This window comes from Triturus cristatus, chromosome 5_2 (genome assembly GCF_964204655.1).
Source record: "Triturus cristatus chromosome 5_2, aTriCri1.1, whole genome shotgun sequence".
Classification (NCBI taxonomy): Eukaryota; Metazoa; Chordata; class Amphibia; order Caudata; family Salamandridae; genus Triturus; species Triturus cristatus.
The window spans coordinates 818,248,909-818,276,281 of record NC_140588.1 but is presented as its reverse complement, the minus strand read 5'-3'; the positions used below and the strand labels follow the sequence as shown (position 1 = coordinate 818,276,281).

The window sequence follows — 27,373 nt, the reverse complement described above, 5'->3', positions numbered from 1 at the left end:
GGGGTCAGCACACGACCATGTCTGCGACTGCTTTGTCACTAAAGCAGTTTTTTTTAAATGCAGCCCGTTTTGCTTAAAGGAAAAAGGGATGCATTTAAAAAAAAACATGAAACTTTTCTGTTTAATTTTTTAAGGGCAGACAGTAGTCTCTAGGACCACTGTCTACTCTTAAAAAATATTTGCGCATGCATTCCCAAAGGGGAAGGGGTCCCATAGGGACCCCTTCCTGTTTGCGAGTGCCTTACCACCATTCATACATGAGTTCTGGACTCGCTATTAAGAAGGGATGCCCTTCGCATGCCCCTTCCTAATAGCGTGTCGCTAATCCGATTTTGCGAGTCGCTAATTGATTAGCGACTCGCAAAAGAGGGTTGGTACATTGGCCATACGTTTAATACAGTCGCAACCGGGCCTAAAACCCCTTTGCGACCTTAAAAAACAGTCGCACATCAGGCCCCTAGGTTCATGTTATGTTCACTGTGCACAATTCTTAAGATCCTGAATATAGTCGAATTCTCCTGAAATTTTATATGCTAGTATTACAGAGATCTATGAAAATCCCCAGTAAAATGCATTTAAATTTATGTTAATACCGTGCATATTCATCCTCTTCCTTCTTTCCCAGCCCAGAGGATTGTCCGCAGCGAGAACAGTTCTCAGCCATAAATACGAATCGCAGACCTGTGTCCTCACAAATCTTAATTATTATTTTTTTCACCTGAAAATATTTTGCTGCTAGAGAACTGTTAGATCTGGGGGTCTCTAGTTGGAAGAGGTAGGTACCACTGTCCAAATAGGGACCCTTACTTCTAGTCAGGGTAAGGGGGATAAACTCTTTAGATAACCCCTACTCACCCCCTTGGTAGCTTGGCACAAGCAGACAGGCTTATTAAAGGCAATGTGTAAAGTATTTGTACCAACACTCACAGTAACACAGTGAAAACACCACAAATGGACTCCACACCAGTGTAGATATATAAAGTACTTTTATATAAACTACACAAGACCAAAACGACAAAAATCCAACTTACACAGTTCAAGAATACGGTCTCAAAAAGAGTTCTTAGCTTAGCGACAAAATCATTCACCTTAGCGTCAATTTTAGTCAACAGTACCTGGTGATGCAATAAAAGTTCTTAGCGTCGCTCAGGCGTTGAAAAACAAGCAGCAGCATCAGTCCTGAGACCCTGGGGAGGCGAGGTGGCAACCCCGCAGCACGCAGCGGGTGTGGGCGACGAATCCGGTCTGTATGGGGAGTGAGGTGATACTTGTATGGATTCCAAGGCGTAGCTTTTCCGGTAGAAATTTGCACGATGCGCCAAAATTCGGCCCGCTAACGATCGGGGCGACAATTTCACCAGCGATGATCTGGGTTGGTTCTGCAACGATATTCGCAGCGATAAAATTCTGCCCGCTAACGAGCGGTGCGATGATTTTGGCTGGCTCTGCGACGATGTTCGCAGCGATAAAATTCGGCTCGCTAACGAGCGGTGCGTTGATCTTGGCTGGCTCTGCGACGATCTCACCCAGCGGCGGCAGGCTCTGCGACAATATTCGCAGCGTTAAATTTCTGCCCGCTAATGAGCGGAGCGGGGATCTGGGCTGGCTATGCGACGATGTTCGCAGCGACAAAATTCGGCCCGCTAACGAGCGGGGCGATGATTTCACCAGCGATGATCCGGCTCAGCGGCAGCAGGCTCTGCGACGATGTTCGCAGTGATAAAATTCTGCCCACTAACAAGCGGAGCGACGGAAATTTTCTCGCTAAGCCGGCTGTGCGTGAAAAAGTGTAGATCCTTTGCTTCTTTCTTCTTGGTCAGCTTCCCAACGGCAGGCACAACTTCCAGAGGCCCCACAATTGGATCAAGCACTCTAGGAAGGGCAGAACTCACTCAGCAGAGTTCAGGGGGAAGCTGGGCGTGAAGTCCTTTTGTTCCAGGGACTTCTTAACAGGAGGCTAGCTCTTCTCAGGCCCTTGGAGATCTCTTTAAGCAAGGGGACACAGCAACAGCAAAGTCCTTCCCCTCTCCTTGGCAGCAAAGCAACTGCAGGTCAGCCCACAAACACACAGCAGGACAGTCCTTCCTCTTCAGTCTTCCAGCTTTCTCCTTGGCAGAGGTTCCTTCTTGATTTCAGGATGATCTAATTTTCTGTAGTCTGGCTCCCAATACTTATAGCCCAAAATCCTTTGTCCTCTGATGGCAGAGGGGCCATGGCCTAGTCAGAACCAGTTCTGACCAGTCCTGGAGCACTCTGTTTACTTGGTTTCTTCTTTCCTTTGAGAGAGAGGGGCAGGGTCGTCAGCCGCCCAGCAGGGGGTGAAGCCAGCATTGTGGAAGGCAGGCACAGCCCTATTCAGGCCCAGGTGCTACTCCTCCCACCCATCTACAGGGGAATTTCCCTATTCAGCCCTGGGCTGACTCATCCAGCCTCTGGGAGCCACCCCTGTCCCTGTCACTCACAAACCAGACAGTCAATTCACAAACAGGCCAAGGCACACAGAAAGGGCAGAAAAGGAGAACAGCCACCTTCTAAAAGTGCTGTTTTCACACACAGGATTTAAAAACCATCCTTCCTAAAAGATGTGTTATTAAATTCTGAATTCAGGGATACCAGACTTTAGCTTTCAATCTTGCTCCTATGGGAAGATATGCAGGTAAACATTATACTCAGCATTCCCCATTATAGCCTATGGCCAAGATAGCCTTTCAATAGTGAAAAAACGAAAATGGCTGTAATTCACTACCAGAGCATGTCACCTACACCAATACATGCTCTACCTTTCACATACACTGCACCCTGCCCAGGGGGGTACCTAGGGCCTTACATAGGGGTGTCCAATGTGTACAGAAAAGGAAGGGTTAGGCCTGGCCAGTGTGGACACTTGCCAGGTCAGCATGACAGTTAGCAACTGCACCCAGGCACTGCGGTGGCAGGCCTGTGACACCATTTTAGGGCTACTCCTGTGGGTGGCACAATCAGTGCTGCAGGCCCACAAGTAGTATTTGAATCACCAGCCCTGGCACACTCAGTGCACTTTACTAGGGGCTGAAAGGTGAAACAAATATGCCAATCAGGGATAAACAATCAATATATCAATTTACCTAGGGAGCACTTGCATTTTGACACTGATCAGCAGTGGCAAAGTGACCAAAGCATCTAAACCAGCAAAAACGAAATCCAGCGCAGCGTAAAAAATACAGGAGGTAGAAGCAAAAAGTCAGGGGAAACCACGCCAAAGATGCCAAGTCTAACAAGAACCCTCATCCTCAGTGGTAGCTGGTGACATTTCAAACTGGTGGGGTGTAAGAAATGTTGTTATTGGTTGAGGGGGTGAAAGCCCCACTCAGGCAAAGACCACAATCCGTGTCAGAGTGAAAACACAAAAGGTTATTAATTTAACCTGGGCTTAACCCTCTGGTAGCGTGGCACAAAAAGCAGTCAGGGTTAACTTGGAGGCATTGTGTAAAGTATTTATGCAACACTCAAACAGTAATTAAGTGAAAACACAACATAAGAAAAATCCCACGCCAATTTAGAAAAACAGAGTAAATGTTTATAAATTATGGGACAGCAAAATGACAAAAATCCAATCAGTAGACCTGGAGATATGCAATGTTAAATCTTTAGGGTAAGGATAGCACCGAAATGCACAAAGCGACACTCCCAGTTATCTTGTAATGCAAGACTGGGGTAAAGTCACAAATTCAGGACGAAAACGTTGGTTTGTGAGTCGGATATAAGGACCATATTAGTCCTGCTAAAAAAGTTACCTTCTCAAAGCCCGGCCCAAGAGTACAATTCACTGTGGAGGAGGCTATGAGGAGCAGGGAGAGCATTGCGGATGGTCGTCACTTGTTGAGTGAAGATCAGGCCAGGTGTCGTGGATGGTTGTCGCTGTAGAGCGAAGATCATGTTGGGTGTCTTGGACGGACATTGCTGGTGCTTCTCACTTGCGGTCACCGCGGGTTGTCGATGCTGTAGCCCAAAGTACAGATCTAGCATTGCTGGTCGTCGTTGACAGTCGCTGTAGTGTCACAAAATGAGTTCAACAGAGGTTTGAGTTGGTGGTTGGCACAGGCGGCAACATCTTGGTGTGAATAGGTCCATTCGTGGTCGCAAAGAGCCCACAACTTTTATGATTTCTCCTTTTTCTTCTAGTAGAAGCTCAATGGATGCCAAACCAATGGTCAAGGACCTAGGGGCACCTCTTGAGGATCAGGGCACACTCCAGCAGAGACAAGCAGGGCTTAGGCAGGTCCAGTAGCATGTCCAGGCAGTTTCAGTTGCAGCAGGTCAGCTAGGCATTTGCAAGGAGACCTCTGGAGCTTTCTATGTCCCTGTAGCTCAGAACAGGTCTGTCAGATGACCCTTGAAGTCACTTCAGCCCAGGTCGAAAGGAGCAGGTCCCGTCTTCCTTCTCAGACAGCAGGGTGGCCTCAGACAGGTCCGGGCTGATCCAGTGCAGCAGGTCAACTGGGCAGTCTTTCTTCTGTAGTATCCATGAGTCCAGGAGGGAACCATCTTTAAACCGCATCATTTACAATGCAAGGCATTACAATGATGCGTTTTTACATCACATGCCGTTACTACTCAAGTCGTTACAATGACTTGCAGTAGGGGGCGAAGGTGTTGGATCTGTTAGATTTTCAATCCAACACCTTCCCTACTGTTGCATACACTGGAGTTGGAATATTAAATTATACTATTCCAAACTCCAGCGCCCCCAGCACAAGTCGTTGTAACATTAACATGCGATGCAACAACGCTTCATTGTAACAACTTGCATTGTAAACACATGTGTTGTAAACGCATGCATTGTAAAGAGTGCTATTCGTCCAGGAGATTACTAAAGAGTGAGTCTGAGGGTCCTATTTTTTACCTGATGCCAGCTTTGAAGTTGACAAAAGTTCTGGAGTTTTCCCCCCAAAGATGTGTCTGGAATTTCACGCCTACTTGCCGTGGTGCCAGTCTGTTTGGGGGTACAATAGACTAGTGTGAAGATCTTTGTATGTGACCTGAGGCAGGGTATTTGAAGTGCCATTTGGCCTGTGCTAAGGACTGTTCCCCATCCTGTTTGGATGGCCCATCCTTCCAACGAGGCCCTCTATTGTTTGGCTGTCTGGGGAGAATACACAAAGGTCAACTGCAAACTGCACCTAGTCCTGTAGCCCAAGAAACTGGCTACTGGCACCAAATGGTTAGGACAAGAAAATGCGAACTTTTGAAAAGTTAGGTACTGAGGGTTTGGTCCCTTCAAAAAACAACCAAATTGGATCTTTTCAAAAATACACAAAATGGAAAATGTTGGCTGTGATTATTCGAACTTGTTCTTTAGAAAATAGGTCAAGTAACAATATTACCTTGCCACTTGTATTTATTTCACAGTTAGCTCAACATTATTTAAAAAAAAAACATATTATCATCTTTCACTTTGTCATGAATAAATACTTCTCTACTTTTTCAATGATGAATGAGTGTGTGCATAAATGAACTGATCAACCACTTTATTGGCGATTCCACGTACCGTAAACATTTTAAACAACGATATCACAGGTATTTTAGATGTTGTGAAATTTGGCAACATTAGCATTCAAACAAAGCTACTTTAAATTTGAAGCCAAATGTTTTCTACAAAAAAAAAGGAACTGCAATGGGCTGTCCCTTTGCGCCGCAAATGGTGGTACTCTTCATGGCTATGTTTGAAAAAAGGTTTATTTACAGCAACAACCCCTTCTCCACTCAATTTACACAATGGCTATGCTATATAGATTATGTATGGTGCGTTTGGAGTGGAAACAAAGAACAGTTAATGGTGTTCCATGACTGACTGAACAGGAACCCTGACATTAAATTCAGCATTACAAGGAACAAAACCAGTTTGACATTCCTGGACGTTGAAGTGAAGATTGCAGAAAATAGATTGATAAAAACATTGCACAGGAAACTCATCGATAAGAACAATGCCTTTCATTACAAAAGCTTCCACCCTTGGAATTTGCAAGATAATTTGCCCTACAGACAATTTCTAAGAATTAGAAGGAATTGTACCAAGAAAGAAGTTTATTTAATTCATGCAGCACTTCTACTGGACAAATTAAAAGAGGCTATCCGCATTAGCTTCTTAAACACGATGAAAAGGGCCTGTTTTACACCACATGAGTGTTTATTAGCCGAGAAACAGAAGGAGCAAATACAAAAACTGGTGTGTGTCTCAACGTACTGCTCCCAGACTAACAACATTAAGAAGATTATTCGTAACAACAGGCACTTAATAAAAAACTCAGAGTGCTGATTTGTCGTATAGGTTCACAACTTGTCGAAGCATCCAGCAACCAACTAACCAATAGGCGATCTGGTCTCGCAGTGGAACTTTTAACCCATCCAAGGGCACCATGTCGAAATTGCGTTGCCGGCGGACAGACAATAGAAGGTTACACATTTACAAAAGGCCACACTCAATGGAAACACAATGAGTTTTCTAACTGCAGGATGAAAAACATTGTGTATGCAATAATTTATCCCTGTGAGAAAATATACATCGGGGAAAACCATTCAGGAGATTAAACAAAGAACTGTTCAACACAACTCTCACATTTAATCAAAAACAGCTTCAGCACCCTTTGTTAGTCACCTCACCAGTAACGGACATACAGAAAAAGACTTCAGGTTGCCGTTGCTTAGTGTCATCCAGCCCAATCCCAGAGGAGGTGATTCGGAGACAAGACTGATGAAAAAAGAAGCATACTTAATTCTAAAATTCAATACAGTAATTCAGGTATTCAATTACATGTCCGAGGTTAACATACTTTAAAAGCATGTTACCTGAAAAAGGTTCACAATCATACAACACTATAAAATTCAGCTGTGCTCAATGACTATAAGTACCAAGATGCAATGTGACGCTATGATCAAGATTGACTATTCAAGCCTAGCTATAAGAGTTGAGAAGAACACTCACCATGGAATGGTGGCAGACATGACTGCTTTGAAAAACATGGTAAATTAATATTAAGTGACACCCTGCAGCTTAAGGAAATAGACCCGTTCTACGCGTCTTTTTAATCCCTATTAACTCTGCATGAAACAATATGAACTAAATTGAAGCCACTTGTCTTCACAGTCCCCAGCTGCTCCACACACGATAGCAACAATGTTGCCAATCGCCGGACTAAGTTACAATGACTGTCTTCGGGACGTGGCTTTTATTACTGAAAAGTCCCATGTTCTGAGCCAACAATGATTTAGTCGCAGGACACCGCAAAAAGAAGCATTACACTCAAAGAGACTGGGTGAAGATATGAGAGCACATGTGAAATGAAACGGAATATTCTTGTATAGCGCATGGCTATCCGGAGGCATCCCAGCGCTGCGGAGGCGAATAGACATGTTAACAAATACGTGTCAATTAATAATGATGCATGTCTCCTGGGTATGTCAAGTCAAGATCACTCCCTCGTCGCTAGGCCACAAAATAAGTCTTACATTACGAATATGGCAAGTTCGCGCACCTAACTTGGATATGCTGCCATCATTGAAATACGTAGTTCCAACCTAATTTATTACGTATTTCCTCTGTTTTTAGATTATAAATCAGCAAACAACAGTTAAAAGCTGCAGAAGAAGAGAAATTAACTTAGGAACAGCTCCATTATTTAATCTACCTCTGAAAACCCAAGGTAGAATTCTCAGTTTCTAATAATTGGAATAAGCAGAGCAGAGCTGAGATGGACATCAGCCAATGATTTTTAAATAATATTCCTCCACAAAGCCGCCCAGTCAAGTTCCTGATGAGAACCCTAAACTCCTGGTGGTTTGAAACACATCGACTAAATATCCTTGAGGATCTTTCCAAAATTAACCATCTTGGACAGTTGAAAACTACTTAAACAGAAACTCCACTTTGTTCAAATTATACCGAAAGCCCCAAGTTCTTTTCCAAGAGGGTCACAACAACTAAAATAACTATGATAGCGACCTATTATTTAGAATTGTTTTGACTGGTTCTGCTCACGTTATTTAAGTTGTTCTTTAAAATGTTTAATGTACATGGAATCACCAATTAGGTGGTTGTTCAGTTTCTTTATGCACACATTCACATTTATTTGTCATGTTTATGTCTAGTGATGTCATGATTGATCTGTTTTGCCCTGCAGGGTATGTTATATTTGTTTTTTGAAAAAGTTGATGTGATCATTGAAAAAGTAGAGAAGTGTTTTTTTAGTGAAAGCTGATAATATGTATTTTACAAAAATATTTTTGAGCTATCTGTGAAATTAACACACTGGTCACGGAAATATAGTTAATTGACCTATTTTCTAAAGAACACGTTCAAATAATCGCAGCCAATATTTTCCATATGGGTAGCTTTCCAAAAGTGGCATTTTATGACTTGTGACTCAAAATCCAACTTTACCATTAAAGAGGGTTTTACATTACAAATGCTTAAACACCAAACATGTTCTACATGCTCCCAAACAAAAGTTGTCATGTTGTACATTAAATGTAATAATCTAACCCAGTCTTATCTTATGAGAGTGGTGGGCCAAATAGTAGTGAAAAACACATAGAAAACTTAAAAGTACGTGTCTAATTTTTATATACAATATACCTTGCCCTATGGGCTGTTTAGAGCCTATCTTAAGGGTGAGGTATATGTAATAAAAAGTTTTTTTAGGCCTTGTAAGGGGTTCATTTTGGCAAGTCAAAATGGCGGTTTAAAACTGCTCCCAGGCTACAACGGCAGGCCTGTGGCATGATTTAAGGGGCTATTTAAGTGGGTGACACAAAAAGTGCTGCAGGCCCAGTAGTAGCTTTTAATTTACCAGCTTTGGGTGTACGATATACCATTTTACTAGAGGCTCATAAGTAAATTAAATATGCCATTCAGGTGTGAGCTAATTTGATTATGGTTTTGGAAGTGAGCACAACCCTTTTAGCACTGGTTAACAGTGGTAATATGCACTAAGGCTAAAAACCACAAATTCAGCAAATCAGGAGGTGAAAAAGCAAAGGTTTTGGGGGTGACCCTGCAGTGAAGGCCCAGTCCAAACAGCACCAAAAAACCCTAAGCGCCAATGATAGTCAATAGAAGCAGTACACCTGGACCAAGGTAAAATATCAGGTCAATTGCGATGAAGTCGGGGTTGGATACACCAAGTGGATTGGTCCTGGTGAAAGTCTGAAAGTCAGGAAGTTCAATAATGCTTTTAAATCCAACAAAGGAAAGGGAATTTGTCACTTTCTTGAAGAAAAACTTCAAAATGTCTTCTAAGTCCCAATGCAGAATGTGACTTTATCACCTTTTGATCAGAAAAACTCTCCCTGTGTGGGACTCATCTGAAATTGGAGCAGCCACCGTGGAACCAAAAGCAGACAACTGAAGCTGGTTGGTCCCGTTGATGCTCTGGAGCTTTGGAGATTTCTTGATGAAGATTTTCTAAGCACCAATGGAGAATGGGACTTTGTTGCTTTTTCAGAGGTGCGGCAACCTTCACTCGGGATGAAGTTGAAATGCAATACAACTCTGTTGAACTGCCGGACAGATATTTTTCACAGCGGGTCCCGCTGAAACTCTGAAGCTCTGCGGGACAAGCTTTCAAATGTTTCCTAACTTTCTCCTGGTTCCCAAACAACCACAATAGCACACTTCTACAGCACAATGGACCTTAGGAAGAGGCGTGTAGAAGCACTCAGGGTGTCAGGCAGAGACCTACAGCAAATTCCAGTCCGGGTCCAGTTGCCACTGGTCAGTTGGACACTTCAGGGAAAATGCCTCATGAAGCTTGCTGTGTCCTTGTAGCCACCCAGAAGATCAGGCAACGGAAACTTGGAGTCTACTTCTTTGTCCTGGGTACAACAGGAATCGGATTCGGTCCTTCAGGGATCATCTCAGTTCACAGACAGGAGGTTCAGTCCTCTTCTGATCTTCCACAGGTCCAGAAAGCATTCGTGGAGGGTGTCTTGGAGTGGCACATTTATGGTTGGCACTAGCTAGGGGTTGAGGGTGACTCATTGAAACTTCCAAACCAATGATGTAAAAGTTCCCAGTGCCTGGCCTACCTACGTTTACAGTAGTTCCTGTTTTCCTTACTGTAAAGAGACAAGGGCAATTCCAAAATGACCAAAGACTGCAGTCATATTAAACTTGGGCTCTGAGAGGTGAGGTGTGTAGAGGAATGTACTACAGACACTACTAGTATGAGACAGAAGTCTGGTAAGACAAAGCAGGGTCCACTAACAAGAAGACAGGAAATACAGAAGAAGTGTGCTCTGGTTCTGTTTGATCCCGTTCAAGGGCACATAATATTTACATGTCCCTCAGACAGGTTTAAAAGGCAGAATTTGCCACTGTAGTATAAACATGGTCAACAGAAGTGGCAGCAATCCCTACCCTGAATGTCCAGTTGATCTCAGAAGAGTCATCACTGCCCATTCAGGTCATCCAGCCAATCAAAGTGGTCTCTGATGTAGCTCCTGGAAGGAATTTCACACCTCATTAAGATTGACTGCTGCTGGCGAGCATATATAAAGGAAGCTTCAGGTAGGAAAAAGCCATTTTTAAAAAGTTATTTTTCCTAAATATTTATTTAAAATACAACGTCTCCATTGAATTGGGATTTTTATTAATATTAATATATATTAAAATGAGTGTTTGGAATATTTTTTAGCTGGTCTCTAACCCAAAATAGTGATATTAATATTTTAATCTACACATTGGTTTTCTGACTAGGACAGCTAGGCCCACCACAGTAAAAATAGCTTTTGGGGCATTGTCACTGTAGCAATAAGGTGACATTCATTTCTACATGACCTGCTAATAACATGCATCCTACTTTGTGGGTTCTAAGACCTGTATAGGGGGACAATACTAAAAAAGGGAAGAATTTGCCTGTATTAAACGATTATTGTGACAGGTCACAGTACAGGTTTTGCAAAGAGGCATCTATGAGCATTTATGAATGTAAACATGAAAATTACCCCCCAAAAAGGCAAAAAATTAACAAGTTCTTTATAACATCAAAATTATATCTGATTTTCTCCTGGCTCAAGAGAGATTGAAAATAGCGTAACACCAGTAGCTGCAACACACATACAAGATGTACACTGTAGAAAATAGCCACCTACTTTGGAATACACCGCATATTACTTTATGTAATTTTTCTTAAGGCTAATAGTAATTAACCTTGGTCTGCTCCAAGCCTCCAGTATATTGTTTTGCAAACACATCATTACAGGCAATAAACTGTTTGAAGGACCACCATCACCAATGACATGGGAAATAAAACCACCCTCTTAATAACAAAGAGATGTCTTTTAATCAACAATGCCAGTTTCACTACGTGTAGCATAAGCAGACCGAGCTGGAGGAGAAATACGGTAATGGCCATGAGATGGCTCGAAGACATCTTCCCGAACAGTTCTTCTTCTTTCGGTAGTGAGTTGGATTGGCTGATGCTTCTGGTGTTCGTCTGTAAGCAATAACCATAGTGAAAACATGGAAATTAACAGGTCGATTGTAATCATGATGCCGACTCACAATTGCAGTTTCTTGTGGTTCAGGAGGTTAGTGATCCTGTGGCTGCTAACATATTCATTCTTCCTGCAGCTTCTTTGTCATAATCACTACCTATGAAAGTGAGATACACAACTAGGCAGACAACTTGCTACTCCTTAAATTCAGCTTGTCTGGGTATGTCTTTTGACATCATACCAATGTGGGCAGGATTGAAAATGGTTTGTCTACCCTCAGGCTGAGCATGGATGAAAGCTCATGTACTTCCTGCCAATTACACTTGTAAGTTTTTTAGGGCAATTTTAATCTCAGGACTGTAGGGCTGACTTTTTAAGGGGAGGTGGGGCTAGGGCTTTCCATTCCAAAGTCTGATCTGTCAAAGCTTTGCTTGCACCTCCATTCCTTAGGGTGTGTAAATATAACTGTGGATGATTAGGTAAAGAAATGATCCTTCTCATGTTCAGTGTTAGATTTTAATCAGCGATCCTTTAACCCATCATTGTGTAAATAATTTATGACCAGTGTGAATCTAGAGCACCATCAACCACAGAATATCAGATGGGTGTAGAATGATACGATTGATAAGCTCAGTACAAAGGATGTTCTGAATCTAATTGTAGATTTGTGTTGTATAGGAGAGGAACTATTTGATGTACTCTGGTTAAGCTCTTTGAACATGCAAATTTCCAAAGGCAGCTGGGAAGGCTGGATGTCAAAAGAACAAAGTGAAATTCACAATGCACAGTTCATTGTAAAGCAAGATTATTCTTGAGATAAAAATGTTCAGAGGAAAGGTGGAATAATGATCTGCTGCACAAAAGTGACTAGAATTAGTAGTTAAATTTATAGAGTCCTTTGAAATCTTTTGCTACCCATATAATTATCATAAAATGTTAGAGCCTTCACCCAGAATAATGCATACACTAAAAACTCTCTTGCAAAGTCTAATACTTATAACTGAAAAGTTTAGGATGTTATTCTTAACAATCTTTTGAATATCATTGTTTCACTGCATTTGGAAGAAGAATGTGATATAATTAATTTCAAACGGTGGAACACGTACTGAATACATCCTCTGATGAAGGTGCTAAAGTATTCGATCTAGTTACAGTGCCCGGACAGTTACTTAACAGCTATTAAAGAGCATTCTATAATTGGCCTTTTAAATCTGAGATAACTAGCATATTCTGCATTATATCTCATGCTGAATGCAAATGCATGTACTGATGCCAGTAAAAATGCATACCAAATTTCCCAAGAAAGAACATACCATAGATATGTGGTATTTGTATGGTACGGACCTAGACAAAAGGCAGCAGAGCACTGTACAGGATCAAAGACGAAGACACAGCCAGTGAGTTACTGGAGAGATAACTGAGTGCTAAGAGCATAAATGTAGTGCTGCTGAGTGGTGGTCTAGTGATCTTTGATACGTTGTGTCTAAATCAGACCAGGGTTTGGGCGAGTCTGAAGGTTGCAGTATGTTATTTGTATGCATAGATGGAGTTGTCCTTTTTAATTTTGAAATGTTTTACTTTTTGTTTCTTCATCTTTCTTCGGTTGGTGTTTTGGCTGTGGGTGTGCCAATACCTCAGAAGATGGTAAGCATGTCAATCAAATGGGTGATCTGCTTTTGACACATTCTCCTACCCTACCGTGTAGACTGGAAGAGATTGGTATTACAGGAAGTGCATTAAAATGGCTCTCATCTTTTAAAAAAAAATAGAAGGGAGGGTCTGTTTCTCTCTGCAACATTCCACTTAAAATGTGGTGCCCTGGGGCTCTTCCCTCAGCCCCACGCTTTTCAATTTGTACGTATGTCCTTTGTCATACATCATTTGCTCCCTAGGCTTCACTATGAAGTCCTACGCGGACAACACGCAGATTATTGTCTCTCTCATGCACAACACGGGCTCCAGCTCAAAAAAATTTAACTTTCATTTAAAGTAGGTCTCCAACTGGATAGCTGACAGCTATCTTAAGATAAATGGGGACAAAATAGAGGTTTTCGTGGTTGGCAACAACCTGTTGCTCTAGGACCAGTTAAGCTGGCCCTTGACCTTGAGAGACCATCCGTCCCCCAAACCAGAAGTGAAAAGTCTGGATGTCATACCTACCATGGATACTCAAGCAAAGAGGCTAGCATCCAGCTGCGTTTGCCACCTTAGAGCACATAGGAAGATGCTTATTTGGCTACCAGTTGCAGTTCACAGAATGGTGGTTCAAGGTTTAATACTATCCCACCTTGACTACGGAATCTCTCTCTATCTTGGTAGCCCACTCTGTCATTAAAAAACTGCAGCTTATACAGTACGCTGCAGTCTGAGTACTATTGGGCATGCCGAAATTTCAAACAGCCTCTTGCCGCACTTCACTGGCTGCCGATAAGCAAGACAATTCATTTTAAGACACTCTTCATAGCCCACAGTGCAAGGCCCAAAGTATATCCGTGTATCTTCCATCACCTGATCAGCACATATCGTGCCAACAGAAAGCTAAGATCATGCAGCCTGCGCTTCCTCTCTGTTCTCAGAGTAAAGAGATTTGGGAAAAAGGGGGTGGTGATGGACAGAGTTTCTGAATGATGCAGAATACTCTTACCAAGTCAAGAGATCATGGTTTTAATCCATCACCGTTTTTTAGCTCACTGCACCATCCCAGCTCAGAACCTGGCTACATGCAAATTAGTCTGTACCTGTCCCAGTGCATGATGGGAACCAGGCAAACCAAACTACCAAGCCAATTCTTATACTGGGAAGGAAACAAGCTTCCGGGGACCGGTTTCTGGCATCACAGCCTTCGTCGGCCCGGCTTGCCTGAATCCTGATGGTGCAATGAGCAAGGGACTCACGTCTGAGCATACCCTCCCACACTGAGTGTGGATAAAATCGATTTGGGAAAAAGGGGGTGGTGATGGACAGAGTTTCTGAATGATGCAGAATACTCTTACCAAGTCAAGAGATCATGGTTTTAATCCATCACCGTTTTTTAGCTCACTGCACCATCCCAGCTCAGAACCTGGCTACATGCAAATTAGTCTGTACCTGTCCCAGTGCATGATGGGAACCAGGCAAACCAAACTACCAAGCCAATTCTTATACTGGGAAGGAAACAAGCTTCCGGGGACCGGTTTCTGGCATCACAGCCTTCGTCGGCCCGGCTTGCCTGAATCCTGATGGTGCAATGAGCAAGGGAAGTTTGGTTTGCCCTGTTCCCATCATGCACTGGGACAGGTACAGACTAATTTGCATGTAGCCAGGTTCTGAGCTGGGATGGTGCAGTGAGCTAAAAAACGGTGATGGATTAAAACCATGATCTCTTGACTTGCTAAGAGTATTCTGCATCATTCAGAAACTCTGTCCATCACCACCCCCTTTTTCCCAAATCGATTTTATCCACACTCAGTGTGGGAGGGTATGCTCGGACGTGAGTCCCTTGCTCATTGCACCATCAGGATTCAGGCAAGCCGGGCCGACGAAGGCTGTGATGCCAGAAACCGGTCCCCGGAAGCTTGTTTCCTTCCCAGTATAAGAATTGGCTTGGTAGTTTGGTTTGCCCTGTTCCCATCATGCACTGGGACAGGTACAGACTAATTTGCATGTAGCCAGGTTCTGAGCTGGGATGGTGCAGTGAGCTAAAAAACGGTGATGGATTAAAACCATGATCTCTTGACTTGCTAAGAGTATTCTGCATCATTCAGAAACTCTGTCCATCACCACCCCCTTTTTCCCAAATCGATTTTATCCACACTCAGTGTGGGAGGGTATGCTCAGACGTGAGTCCCTTGCTCATTGCACCATCAGGATTCAGGCAAGCCGGGCCGACGAAGGCTGTGATGCCAGAAACCGGTCCCCGGAAGCTTGTTTCCTTCCCAGTATAAGAATTGGCTTGGTAGTTTGGTTTGCCCTGTTCCCATCATGCACTGGGACAGGTACAGACTAATTTGCATGTAGCCAGGTTCTGAGCTGGGATGGTGCAGTGAGCTAAAAAACGGTGATGGATTAAAACCATGATCTCTTGACTTGCTAAGAGTATTCTGCATCATTCAGAAACTCTGTCCATCACCACCCCCTTTTTCCCAACTCAGAGTAAAGAGAGTCAGTTGCCCATCTTGCCCCCAAACTTTGGAATACTTTACTGTTAACTCTTAGACAGAATGATAATCTCCTCAGTTAAATAACCTAAAACCCATATGTTAGCTTAAGCTCTCTGTATCCAAGCCTACTGGACATTAGCGCTAGGAAGCTCATCTGGGTAGCCATACACTCAACAAATCCTTTTAAATTGAATTTGCTGGTTCATGATGGCTTTGTGGATGATATAGCTGGTTTTGAGCATTGTTTTGGCCAAGAGGAACCAGTGGAATTCCATCTGTGTGGGGGTGAAGTGGCCATAGTTTTTCAGGCATTGATAAGACATGATACAGCATGTAGACCTTATGCTGCTTAAAAGTTGGGGTTCAAATATGTCCAAGTTAATGTTATTGACCCACGTTTACATTAGTCGTTGCTCGTTTTTCGCAGGAATTTTTCTTGAATGGTTTGAGTCAAACTATGTTTTAATCTTGCCACAATGTCTGAGTACTTTATGTGGGATTTCAAGTGAATTGGCTTATTTACATTTTTGATTAGTTTGTGATATGAATAAGAGCTGCTTATTGATAATCAGAATAATGTTGTAAGTGCTTGCTGGTTTGGAATGCTCAAGCCAGTTGTGAGAGTTCTGTGTGCCTGTCTGCCCTTTGGTTGTGATAAAGCGTCTACTACATCAAACTGCAGACACTGGTTTGCAATCCTTTCTCTGAATCTAGATACAAATTTGCAGTGCCTGTGTAAAACTCAATTACATTTCTAAATTCTTCACATTGAATTACAGAATTATGATAAGTGAATATTTTAGGATCATTATTGGAAATGACAGTAGTAGGGAATTAATTATTATGGGGGATTATCCACAAATGTAATTTATATTTAGTGTCAGGGAATATAGGACGTTAGTAGGAGTGTCCAAGCAAAACTGACAACATTGTTTTTCACTCGTTCATTTTATTTCTCCAAGTGATTCTCATTATAATTTTAGACAGAGCCTAGAAGCCAAATACTAGTTAAGCACTATATAACTAACTAACTAAATAAATGAATGAATGAATAACGGTTGTTTTCACTAGTATGTAGAGTAGGGATATTTGAAGAGTGACCAAGCAGACCAAATTCAAGTAGACTTGCCATTTTTTGAAAATAAAGCCGCACAGTGAGAATATAGCAAGCACTGCATTTAATATACGGCTATAGCTCAACTAGAAACCAACTGCAGCTCTACTTTATTGTTGCCACCTTTTTATATTTTGTTTCACACTCAGCTGTTAAGAGACGTAGATTTTAAAGAGAAAAGCCATTCAAAATAGAACTCCAATTTACATGTGTAGTTATGATGAAAGTCAGTGTTTGAAGTAGCAATATAAATCTACTGTGATGACTAATTGTTTATGAATAGTTTCTTTCAGTAAATCATTGCAGACCTGTAAGAAATTGGAGTATTCATTTAAGAGGGTGAGAACACACTTCAATATTAGTCACAATCCTTGAAAGGGTTAACCACAAAAGACACTAAATATCCCTACGCTCAACCCTCAGTAGCTGTGTCATGGAGCAGTCAGTCTTAACTCTACATGCAATAGGTATTGTATTTATGCAGTAATCAAACAGTATTCAAAAGAAAACTAAAGACAAATCCCAAACCAATTTGAAAAAAATCTGAATATTTGAGTGGCTAGATTGACACCAAAGCAACAATAATCCAACAAGTGGAACAGGCGATATAAATTTTCAAAGCAACTGGGGGTATCTGGTTAAAGTAGATCGGGTCAAAGTCAAAAGATAAGGCTGACCGCGATGGGCTGCTGGTCTGATGCTGGAACCAGGTTCATCCTTGTGGAAAGTTACCTTCTCACTTAGAACTTTTGCATTGAGGTAAATAGTCGTCAGCGGGGTCAGGCTGCCAACTGTATACAAGAGATGTCTCGAAAATAAGAGGGAGCTGCTGTGTGAGGTCTCTGCCTATTAAAGACTGCTCAATGTTGGCCCCTTTGAACCCATTAACGTAGGTTGTCAGCGTTGCTCGAAGGCTGCTCGGGGTCAAATCTGGTGAAGACATCGACAAATGTTGTCAGTGTCGATGCTCACCATCGAGTCCTATTAAGCTTTCAGTCAGGCAGGGAGGAATACACTATGACCATAACCAAGGATCAAGGACCTCGGGGACAATACTCGGGGTCAGAACCAGCTCACACAGAGGGCAGTGGGGGGTACCAGGTGATACTCATTTGGGACTGGTCAGCTGGAAAACAGGAAAATGCATCTTGAAGCTTCTGTCCCTACACCTCAAGCAGGCGGTCAGCCATCTAACCCCTGGGAACTCTTCTAGTGGCCTGGGTTAAGGCAAGAAGATTGAGTCTTTCTTCAGTTTCTTCAGATAGCAGAGCAGTCCTTCTTTATCTTCTGAGATCCATGAGTGTTCTGAAGAGAGGTCTTTGGGGTCCACTTTTATGCAGGGCCAGCCTCTCGGTGGAGGGCAACCTTTGTCCACCTACCAAGCCAGTTTTCATCCGCTCCCCTCGTCCCACTTGGATTTGAGAAAGTCTGACTAAAAAGACAAAAGAAAGTCACATTCAGGTGTGTGCTGCATCTGCTAGTGACAGAGTATTACATACTCTGAAGCTCACGAAAAACACCTCTCCACATCCAGTGCCCGTTGTCCACTGTCTAGGAGCTATTCACATCTCCCTACAGGGGAGCCATTGGCAGTCATGTGACACTGGACACCGAAGCTCCGGTTTATTGTTTCCCTTGTGCCTTTTGGTTTTAAGCAGGAATTAGACAACTTTCAAAATGTATCTTTTCCTTGATGGTAATATCAAATATGATCAAACAGAGTCCTTCCTTCATTTTTCTAGCTGCTCCTAAACTGAAAAAAGCATTATCAGCGGTTAAAATGTAACAAGTGTTTTCCAATGAGAGAGCAATAAGGGTTTCCTTAGGTGTGACTGACTAATATCAAAAAGAAAGATTTAGGCCTGTCAAAAGTGTGATTTTAACTCATTGAATTTTAAGTTTAAAAAATGTACAGCCAGGCTCGGGTGACAGGCCTGGAGATATGCTTTACAGTGTTACTGCAGAGGGGACACTCGGAATTCTGTAGCCCAGTAGTAGCATTTATTTTATCGACCCTGGGTACTGTAAGTAGCATAAACAAGGGACTTCTAAATAAATTAAATATGACAATTAGATGTATGACAATCATACCATGTTTAAAAAGCAGAACAAAATCAACCTACCACTGGTTGGCAGGGGTAAAGTGCATAGAGTTCTATGGCGAACACAAAACAACAGGAGGCTAAATTCTGGGGGAATATCACGTACAAGATGGTAATTTCCAACAGGACCATAATGAATTAAGTAAGTCTCTATGTCCTGATGAGGCTCTTGTGTTAGACTGACCTAGTGAGATGGAAACCTCAATGCTAGCTGTTATTATCTCCAAAAAACAACCCTCTGTTACTTGAACACGATTGTCTAGCTGGAGTAGAATATGAGTGTCCAGAGAGCAGACTTTTAACTAGGCCTAGTTGAAAGTTTAATTACGCTGGATTAATTGACATCATTTATATAATTTTGCATAATGGTATTTACAAAAAAATTCTTAGATTACTCCATTATGCCACATTGTGTAATTTTGGGGAGAAGAAATTTTAAGAAAAGAATACCTTTCTCATAATTGTTGAACATGAGCAGCATTTCTGGTAGATTTTTTACCTGAGTGTATCATTTGTGTAATGTTTGAGCATGATACTATAAATTTGAACACCAATAGCAGTATTTTGAAAGCAAGTGGCAGCTCCTTTAACGTGGGTGGTCAACAAACATTTCAGGCAATCTTTTTTTGCAGGAGTGGACCATTCAGGTAATTTTTAGGGGTGTGCGGAACTCGCGGAGTTGGAACTCACGGAGTTTCACTGTGTGGAATTCCGCTGAGTTTCCTAAAAAGTCTGCGCGATTCCACAGAGTTCCACGAGCAGCTAAGTTAGGTACGTTGTGCTGCTTGTGCTGAATTTTAGTAGCAGGAGCTTGTCCCGCATTGGAAAATCAGCACGAACTGCACCACACAGTGCATCAGAGGGTGCTTCTTCTTTCTGACGCTCAAGTAGATTTTCTACAGCATTCTCAACTAGTGTGAACACAAGACCGCCTGCGGTGAGAAATCTTGCTGGGAGGCAGTCTAGTATTTAATTTTCTTGCTTTCGCTCACCAAATTAACGTTGGCAAGCTGCGCATGAGAAGAAACTCTGCCACGTGGCTTAGTTTTTTCGAAACTCCTTACACCAAGCGGACATAGAGTGGGTAAAACTCTGCAAAAGGAGTGGAGTTTACCACCTACCCCTAGTCATTTTGAATGTAAAACAACAAATCAGAAAGCGAGCAGCAGTGTTTTGAACATGAGCAACTGGAAATTAACTTAAAATTATTTTTTAAGTTTAATATTTGTTCAAATGGCCATGCCTTTTGCGTTATTAGGTGTAATTATGTGGTCATTTTGCGTAACTATGCTATACAGAGTTAAGGGAGTAACTCTGACCCCTACTTTTAACACCACAATTGTTTCATAATTGTGTTATCTATATCATGATATCTGCTTTTTTGTTTGTGTGTGTTGGTTCCTTTTTCTATAGAGTTAGGTCAGAGTTCTCATAGGAATTTGCTAATAACTTTGGCACCATTTATCAAATCTTCGCAAAGCTTTCCAAAACAACAAGCTCATCCTCCTCAGCTCTTTCTTGGGAAGTTTCAGGGTGATCCTTCCAGCAGGTGCCAAGACAAGGGTGGTCCCGAAATGCATTTTCCTGATGCAATTTCCCATAAGAATTTTTGAGAAGTGATAAAGAAAAAATGGCTGAGCAAACTTACATCAAATTTGACAGAAAGTTAGATCTTTACTCAGAAATCATCCTTTTTTGGTTTAGTGTAAATCCATTAAGCCGTTTTGGGGATATTAAGTTTCAAAATATAACAATATCTTGAAGTTTGATACCCCATTACTCCTGCTGGCTAAAAATGTAAAAAAATTGAGCATTCTGATTGGCCGAGAGGAATTATTTTCCCATATAATTGTTTTTGCAGTTTTATATAGCGTGGACTAGACCCGAAGGTATCCGAGTGCTTTACATGAGCACCAGTTGTGTTACAGATGGACACATTCATTTTTTTAAGCACAGAGAGATTAAGTGTTTTGTCCAGAATCACAGGATGTTGAGCGTCCCTGCTGAGACTTGAACACGGTTCCCCAGCTTTGAGGTTGACCGTCCTAGCCATTAGGCCACATCCTCTCCCCATTTGACTTTTCGGTCCAGTGGGACCAAAGAATCTGACTGGATGGCCACAACATGAAGATAAATGTTGCAGCTGCCATTTCAGGACAAGGGGACACGGTTCATGTTGGTTGAAATGTAAAGGGACTGCCTGAGGATTCCACCCTGGCCAAAATAATCCTTTGGGACCTAGAGTGGCCCTACCGTGTGGTCTCACAGGAGTACTGTGGAGTCCCGCAGGAACGTGTACATTTTAAAAAGTAAAGCCTGTACTGACCCATCATACCTTGGAGTGGTGCTTATGCAATGTTATTGTGAGAGCACCTCAGTTTCATGAAAACACATTAAAAAAAAGAAAATGTGGGATGAGGGTCCATGAGGGTTGGCTGCTCACAGGGGTTTGGCTGCCTACAGGGTGTTGAGCACTGGGCACAGACCCAACCCATTTGGGTCAGAGCAAGAGAGACTAAATAATCAAAGGTAATAAATAGAGATCAAATAAGCTAGGGGCGAAATTGGTTGGGAAACATGCTCACGAACTGAGGTTTTTGGATCCACCAGAATGGCAAATTATTCTTCAAATCATATGATCAAATAGTTATTATGATAGTCAACATTTGAAACGTGAAGCTTCTGTAAAATTGGCATCCAGGATTTGATTTTATGAAAGTGTAGTTCTGTCTGTGAGCAGGGGAAAGCACAAATGAGTCAAAGAGTTTTTCAACATTTTAGGTAAATATATTGGCCCCAACTTCCGGCCATAGATAAAGGTCCCCTAGGTTAGCCAGGGAAGGCAACTGAATAGATAGCGGAGCAGTAAAATCAATATAAGGTGTTAGGCTAACCATCACCTGATGTAGGGATAAGTAGTTAAGGATCCTTGCCAAGCTAGAAGTCAGAAAAAATTGTATTAAAATAGGCAGTTCCATCCAGAGCAGATAACAAATTGTGAAATAAATAGAAGGAATACAGCCTCTTAAAAAATTCAGCTCCACAGCCGACTGCCCTACAAGATTTTGCAGGGCTTGGGAGCAAAATAATTTAAAAGTAACATTGATAAATGTATCTACTTCATATTATTACAGTCACTGCATATTAAAATATAGAACCATGTGGTTTGCTTCATGGAGGACCTAATGTTTAATAAAGCAGAGTTCCAATGAGAAAACTAATTAATGTGGCTATGCCTTATCTAAAGTGAAGAGGTCTCTGAGTTTGCATGGGTCAGTTACTCCATTTAAAAAGCATGTAAGAAACAAGAAGGTATGCCATCATTTCTATAAAATTCTGCTCAGATTGCTTATTTTTAATTTCGATTCCTAAAGCATACAAAATTTATATTTTACAGTCTTGCCTATATCCATCATACAGATAAAATATAGTACACGTCCAGCAATTCATCAATACAGTTCAGCAATTTGGTTATGTTTGCTGGGCAGGCTCAGATTTTTTGGTCAGCTTTTTAGGTCTTGCCTACAATGTGCATGCGCTGTGCTGCAAGATGTATTGTTTACAATTCAATGGACTTTAAACCTGCCCACAGCATACTAATAGTTGTTTTTGTTGTCACTCCCATTTCCAATTTTTCGAGTGCTTTGCTCCAATAGGCTGCCCTTCCTTTCTTCTGTTAGCTCCTCCCTGGAGTATAGACTAAATTCATGTGTTCTTCCTCATCTTTGTTCTTCCTAGTCTTTTTGTAATAGACTATGGGCCAGATGTATAACCAACAAATTTGCGAGTTGCAAATTGCGTCGCATTTGCGACTCACAATTTGCGACTCGGAAATTGAATTGCCCAACAGTGTCTCAGACACTGTTTGCAATTCCTAATGGGGTCGCAAATTGCATGCCTCATTAATATTAATGAGGCAGGCGCAATTTGCGACCCCATTAGGAATGGGTTGCACTCACAGAGATGGTGGCCTGCTGGGGTCAGCAGACCACCATGTCTGTGACTGCTTTTTTAATAAAGCAGTTTTTTTTTTTAATGAAGCCCATTTTCCTTATAGGAAAACGTGATGCATTTAAAAAAGAAAAATTAAACTTTTCAGTTTCATTTTTCTAAGGGCAGGCAGTGGTCCCTGGGACCCATGAGTGCTCTTAAAAAATATTTTCACTAATACTCACAAAGGGGAAGTGGTCCCTAGGGGACCCCTTCCTGTTTGTGAGTATTGATCACCTACTTTAAGTAGGTGGTAAAGTGTGAGTGTTTTGTGGCCGCAAATGCAGTCAGAAAACAAACGTGCATGGCATGGTGACTCGCTAGTAGGAAGGAATGACCCTTCCTAATGGCGAGAGTCGCGAATGCTATTTTGCAAGTCAGTGACTCGCAAAATAGCATTTGTACATGCCATTACCCTTTTTTGCGGTTGCAAACGGGAGGTTATCCCGTTTGCGGTCGCAAAAAAGGGTCATACATCAGGCACCAATTCTTTTATTCTATACGTGTTTACGTATTATTCCCGGATGTGCAATATATTTTTCTACTTTTAACACAGGCGTGCTATTTATGTTGCTTTCAATTTATCTGCCATCTCTATTGATGCTTTAGTTATTTACATCAATAAATGCCACTCTACTTTACGCTACTCCACTCTACGCCACTCCACTCCACTCTACACCATTCCACTCTACGCCTCTCTACTCTACACCACTCTATGCTACTCCATGCCACCCCACCCTTTGCCAATCTACTCTACGCCACTCTACACCATTCATCTTTAGGCCACTCAATGCCACTCTACTCTGTGTCACTTAATTATACTCTATGCCTCTCTGCTATATGCCACTCCTCTCTATGCCACCCCAGTCCATGCCACTCTACACTATTCCAAACCACTCTACTCTACACTACTCTGCTTTACTTTACACCATTCTGCTTCACACAATACCACTCTATTCCACTTTACTCTACTCCTATCTACTCCACTGTACACTGTACAACTCTACTCTACACCACTCTATGCCATGCTGCTCTACTCTTTGCCACTCCTCTCCACTCCACATAATGCCACTCTTCGACATTCCACTCTATGCCACTCTACTCTAGGCCACTCTATACCACTCCACATCACACCACTCTATGGCACTGTACTCTATGCCACTCAACTCTGCGCCACTCCACTCAGTGCCACTACACTCTAATCTGCATCACTCCATGCTACTCCACATCTCTCCACTCTACTCCAGGCCACTCTACTCCACTCCACCCCACTCTATGCCACTCTAATTGCCACCCTATGCTACTTCACTCAGTGCCTCTCCATTCCACTGTATACCACTCTAGTCCACTCTATGCCACTCTACTCCATGCCACAAAACCCTGTGCCATTCCACTCCATGACATTCAACATCACTCTACCCTACACCATTGTGCACCACTCCAATGCACGCCACTCTACGTCACTTCAGTCTACTCTACGTCACTCTATGCCACTCTACTTTATGCCACTGTATCCTACTCCACTGCACTTTATGCCACTCTACTGTACGCCACTTCACTCCACTCTGTGCTAGTCTACGCTACTACACTCTCACATAGACAAGACCTATTGGCTTTGCCAATGCTTGTTCTTTCTCTTATCCCCATTGCCCACACTACTTCCTTCTCTTTGTGCAATACACAAGAACACAATTTTGACACAACTCATCGCATTTATACCTGAATTCAGTTACAAGTACAAAATCTAAGTTTAGAGGTGGAGGGAAAGTGAATGAAGGGAGGGGAGGAAAGAGTATGCATCACTGGGTCTCAAGATACTTCAGAAGTGGCATATCAAAGGAAAAAGGTTGACATTTACTATCATGGGCAACCACTAAATACAGCGTGAGTGCAGATATTTGTGTACATTTGTAAAGCTACCTGTATCGTGGAATGAAATTAACACACATACTCATTCAATAGTCATTCACATCTACATTGTAGTCACGTGACTGAAGCATATCGCTGGGTCTGAACTGGGGTGGTGAAGGGAGCTAAAGAACTATGATAGATTCAACCCAGATCTGTGACTGGGGGTGAGTGTCTTAAAAGTTTCAGCGCTCCGTCCATCATCTCCTTGTTTTGCTTTGTTCGCTCTAAGTTGGCAGGGTATGCTCAGATGTAGGTCCCTCTCTCACTTTGCCACTGGATTCAACTAGCCCGGCTGATGAGGGCTTGTTTCCGGTCCAGGCAAGACCTGGCTTGGCAGTTCGGATTGGACTGTTCTCATGAGGCACAGGGTCACGACTGATTTGCATGTAGCTGGGACTGAACCGGGGTGGCGAAGTGAGCTATAGAACAACGATGGATTCAACCCAGATCTGTGACTCGGGGTGAGTGTCTGAAAAGATTCAGCGCTCTGTCCGTCATCTCCTTGTGTCTGCTTTGGTCGCACTAGCAGCATCTGCAAATCCATTTCAACGGATCAAAAAATTATGCAAAAGCAAAAAGAGCAATTTGTTTAGACTTAACCAAAATAACATATTAATTAAGATTTATCCAGACATTTTATGTAGCTATTTTATCAAGCCTGTATAACTTAACCCGCAAGAGTGAATAGAAAAATTTCTATTTTTTTCATCAACTACGATATTCCCGTATTGTAAATATGTAATTGGACCTTTAGTTTTTTGGTAGCAAGGTGCTTTTAGCTCATCCTATGCTTTAAGTTACAAGATTACCTGGAAACTAATGTTGCTGAAGAAATATTTGATCATGTTTTTAGAGAGAATACATATTGAGAGAGTGCAAGACGAAAGTGTCTTCATTACAATAAAGCATTTCAGCTTAGCGGACAATACATTGTCAATCGATTCTCCAATACATATGACACCACGTGGTACAAGTGTTTTGCTTTGGAACTGAGTTGACAAAGCTCAGAGACTAAATGGTGCACTTTGTGCAAATTAGTCAGCAAGTAATAAGAATGGTGAAACTAAGAGGGTAACCATCCTAGTGCTTTTTAGATAATTGTCCTCCTCACCCATCGTTCATATATTATCCCAAACATCTGCTGTTAGCTGTTTCCTAACTTCCAATTGCCATTTTCTCTGAACACGCTAGTCCTGTCTTTGTTTTCTGTGCTATTTAACTGTGACAGGCCCTGCAGCATTGCATGTGATAGTAGATCTCAGATCCGCAGTGGGCGTCATCAAACAGAGGAGCATTCTGGAACGCCCACTGTTGATGATTGTTAGCCACGTCACACTTGGCAAAGAAAGAGGTTTACTTTCTCTACACTGGATGGCCCCTTTAAAGGTGGTCTACATTGGAAGTTTTCAGCTGTCTTTCTGCGGCAAAGGGAGCAGTGACACTGATCTTCGTGTACAAAGTTTAAAATCTAATTTTAAACTCAGGATGGTGATTTTTTGGCAATGTGGAGGTCCTTATTTTATCTTTAAATGGACTCTCTTTTTGTGCGTCATCTGCTTGTGATTGTATTTCTTTTGTTATGTGTCTCATTTAATCCCTTGCTACAGTGCACCATTAACTAATCAAGAAGAATAGAGAAACAGAGGCACGTGCACACTAACCCACGTGCGTGCTGTTACTCACGCAGCTCGGGTAAAGCTGTCTTCTATGAATAATTTGGCAATCTCTCTAATTGTGGCATTTTTCCTATGTAATTTATGTCAACCACCGTCAAGTAGGTGTTTAATAATTGTTTACCTTTAAAGACATTGAAATGCCCTATAATTATTGCTGAATTGATATACTATGACTAGTGTACCAAACTTAAGTGCAGAAGTGGACATTGCAAGTATGAATTAGGTCTTCATATCTCCCAGTTTAAGGCTTGATGAATTATACATTTGTATAGACATTAATCTTCTGATCCTGAATTAATTAATGCTCTTGTTGTATAGAGTGCTACTGCTCACTTATTACTATTATACTAATTTCGCAACCTTTAATAGTTAAGTGCTAGCATAACCAATTTTGCAACATATACAAATATGAACACAGTATAAATAGTGCTCAATTTAATTTGGGAATCTTATGTTAACAGTGTTTGTAAAGCGTGTTAGAAGTCGTCTGCTTAAAGTCAATTCCATGCTTAATAAATTGCATCCACTCCAGTGTCTGGAACACCTGCCATTCAAACATGACTTACAGCTTCCCTAGCAACGTTTGGCAGAAAAAAAATACATCCTACATAAAAGGGAAGATCGAGATTGAATGTTAGCCCTAAGGCCTTCCATGTCATATCTACTAACAGAGTAGAGAGCATTTGCGTCCTCCTTCCTTTTCATCTTAGAAAAGAAAAAGAGACTTCTGGGATAAGTCTCCGCAGGAGGGCGGAAGCAGATCAGAACGTGAGGGTTTAGACTTTTTTGACACTTGGCAGGAGTAACTGACCTTGTATTGAGTGGGGTTAAGATACTGAGGGGCATATCCAAGTTAGCGGCACTTTATCGCCGCCAAAGTGGTGATAAATTCATTGCACTATTCACAAGCTGGTGCTAACAGCCGATATCAAAAGTTTTCCTGCGATAGCAGACGCAAAAAACATCACC

The 27,373-nt window shown here is 42.0% G+C and overlaps 1 protein-coding gene across 9 annotated transcripts in view; it reads left to right on the top strand.

Annotated features, from left to right (window-relative positions):
* The window catches only part of FGF13 (fibroblast growth factor 13), a 984,800-nt gene that overhangs the window by 880,991 nt on the left and 76,436 nt on the right, over positions 1–27,373 (top strand). The window lies entirely within an intron of this gene.